A 3544-nucleotide genomic window follows, 5' to 3' on the forward strand; every position below is an offset into this window, starting at 1 on the left:
GAGCCTCGGGAGGGCGGCTGTTGTCTCGCTCTCCTCGGCGGAAGGCGTGTCCCCGAGCTTCACCCAGGCGGCCCAAAGAGGCTAGCCGCGCGGGCGGGCGGGGCGGGCCCGCGTTCCCTCCGCTTTTGCACTCAGCACCACAAAAGGGCTGATGTCACATTTCCCGAGGAAACAAACAACCGAGGCGGGCGCGTAGGCCGGCAGGCCGCGCTGCCCACCCGAGGAGCTGCTCTGGGCTGGGCTGAGGGAAGCTGCCTCTCGCCGAAGCACCAGCCAGGCGAGGACTAGCAAGAGCAGGGGCCGCGGTGGGACATGGTATACACAGGAAAGGATTAAAAAACGCACACAACGACCCAGGCTCCTTCGGGGCACCTCAGACGACTCCGTGAGGCGCTCGGGCGTCCTCAAACTCTTCGCGGGTTTTTGCTGTTACAGACTTCGCACGGCCACTGGTGTCGTCAGAGTAGACTTTGGGGCAGAGATCCAAGGCCTCGCTCAGCAGAATGAGCAGACGCTCCCGCCCCACAAGGTAGCAGGGCTGGCTTAACCCATTTTGAAGGAGCTGAAGTAACGCACGTGGGCATCTAAAGAGGGGAGGGAAGGGACCATTAAGCAGGGAATCCTACCCAGTTTCAACAAAAACGCCTCTACAACTCCCAGCATTCCCCAGCCAGCCATGCTTGCTAGGGAATGCTGGCAGTTGAACAGCCTTTTTCTGTCCAGACATGCATAGGATTGCACCTGAAGGCTAGAGCCTAATATTACTGAACTCAACATACCTACCTACACCCCTCTGGAAGTTAAGAAGAAATCACCCTTAATTTGATGCATTCCAGTAACCATTTGGAAATTCAGTGTCTTCCAAAAGGCCTTCAGTGTCATTTTTAGCAGGTTCCAGAACTTGTTGAAGGAGTCTTGTGCCTATGGAGCACTGCAGGGAGGGAGACCTCTTTCTTGGCTGGAAGATGCAACCCTCTTAGACACATTCTGGGGTTTGTCAATACTACTGCCACAAAATTCTCTGCTGATTCAGCAATAGGGTTGCCATCTCGCCCCACCCCGACAAAGTTATTTTGCTTTTAGCAGCTGCATAACAGTTGGAAATTCAACAGGAAGTGACTTTATGTATCGCTCACTGCATTCCCATGCTGGGAAATGCTTCACCACATTAGTTTTGTTTTGCCATGCAGCTGTTAAAGGCACTGATATCTGTGCCACAAACAGTTGTCTTTCTACACACAGAGAGAGAGACACACACCCCTTTGGAACCCTGATACATGTGAAGAAATGAAGGATATGAAGGAGTGTCTTACAGTGCAATTCTATGCATATTTACCCCTCCCACTGTGGGGCTTAGTCTCAGATAAGTAGATAAAGTGCTTCCTTTACCACTCTGAAAATGCATGAAAAAATAAAATACTGAACAAAATGTAAAACTTTAGGGGAAGATATTCAGTCTGGAAATGTTTCCTGGATTGGTACTGACAGTGATGGATGGCAGCTTATTGATTAGAGAACATATCAGAAATTGACAGTAACACATATAATAGGGAAGAAGTGACTTGTTCAGTCGTTAAGTGGTGTCTGACTCTTCGTGACCCCATGGACCATAGCACGCCAGGCCTTCCTGTCCTCCGCTCTCTCCCGGAGTGTGCTCAAGTTCATATTCATCGCATTGGTGATGCTATCTAGCCATCTCATCCTCTGCTGTCCCCTTCTCCTTTTGCCTTCAATCTTTCCCAGCATCAGGGTCTTTTCCAGTGAGTAAGAAGTGACTAGGAATATACAAATAATGTTTTGGTAAAAATGATTAAGGCTGTAATCCTATACACACTTACCTGGGGTTAAGTCCCATTGAATTCAGTAGGACTTACTTTTGGGTAGGAATGCATAGGACTGTACTGTGACTTAGCAATATTGGCTTGTTGTTGAACATGTGTGCGGATAGATAGATTAGATATGGTTCTATGGTGTGTATTTATAAGTATCTTGCTGTGGTTAGCAGTCTCTGTACTGAACACTGAAAAGTGATTCCTACCTCACCTCTAAGTCTGATTAAATGACCTTCAGCTGAGATACCAGAAGTCTGGTTTGTCCTACCACCATCACTATTCCTGGGGAAGTCCTGAATTATCTACAGATTCGCCACTCCATGAAATGATTAGGTCTTGATCCTCCTCCACCTTAGGTTAGAGTGGTAAAGTGCAGAACACTGTTTTGCTCAGGAATGGTAAAACAACCTAAGTTCAATAGCCACATTCAGCCATGACACCCTTAAGTGATGAGCTCACTATTCTGTCTCACTGAGAAGTTTTGCAGATAAATAATATGAATAAAGAAAAGCATAAAAATGATCAAGTGTCGAGATCCAGTGCAATCATAGATTTCATACAGATTTGTAGAAGCTGGTTTGAGCTCAAAGGGATCAGTCATACAATGGAAGTGTGACTAGCTGCAACTTTAAACAATGACAAAAGCAATATATAAGAAGCTAATATGAACCAGTCTTTATTGAAACTAGTATTCATTCATTCATTCTCATAGCTGGAGGTTGACTATGGTGTTGTAAATCAAGTAAGCAGCTCCCTCCTGCCCTCTCTGTGTGTCTTAATTTTATAAACCATTTGCTTGCTCTTTTCTGAACCTCATCCAGCTTTCTGTTAATCCGCTTGACGTGAAGTGTTCTTGAGAATTGTCAGCAGGGCTGATACCTTTTTTGAAAAAGTGTTGGCAGTTTGCTTGAGTAATTTTTACAGTCTCTGTTTGAGCTTTCTTTGCAATATCCACTGAAGGACCTTAGTCTATTTCTCCCAGAAGGAGATGCACAAGTTCCTGTGTTATGTATGTATTCTTCCACTGAACATTGCCCAAGAAGGGCCAACAGGAAATTTGTGAGTCACTTGTGCATTCCATATTGGTGCTTCCATGTAAAGTCCAAAATCACTCTTAAATTAAGTTCATTTATTACATATGATATGTTAATGCCATATTATTTTGGTATTAAATTTTAATGCCATATGATAGATTTAGGGTACAATCCTATGGGGATAGGTGGGCGCCTCCGAATTCGGAAGCGACTGCCTATTCAGTGCAGCACAGGAGAAGTGCAGAGGGGATCATCCTCTCCGTGCTTCAGGTGCCCTGCATTTGTGGCTAGACAGCCGATTTCAGCTGCCTAGCCATGGGAAGGCAGAGCGGGGGAAGCGGCTGCTGGACGATACATGGGATGTGTCGTACTGGCATTTCTGCCTTCCCTGCTCTGGAATGCTCCACGGAACACCCTGTTTTCACTGCTCTGCACTCCTCTTCCAAGTACGAAGTGCAGGGCCATTCCGAGCTGCCTGCGAGGCAGCGCAAGGGGTGGGGGGGAGGTCGGTTCTCCGGGAACTGACCTCGGAGTGCGGTTCCCAGAAACTGATATATCCTATGGCTGTCGAGCCACTGACTGGAGGCCATAGGATTGCTCTCTTAATAAATGGTAATTTATGGTTGTTTATTTATTAAATGAACCTGCTAGTATCAGCCACCATATGATTAGAGGCCA

This window comes from Heloderma suspectum, chromosome 4, assembly GCF_057233095.1.
Source record: "Heloderma suspectum isolate Gila_16-S chromosome 4, 16-S_ref, whole genome shotgun sequence".
In the NCBI taxonomy this organism is placed as follows: Eukaryota; Metazoa; Chordata; class Lepidosauria; order Squamata; family Helodermatidae; genus Heloderma; species Heloderma suspectum.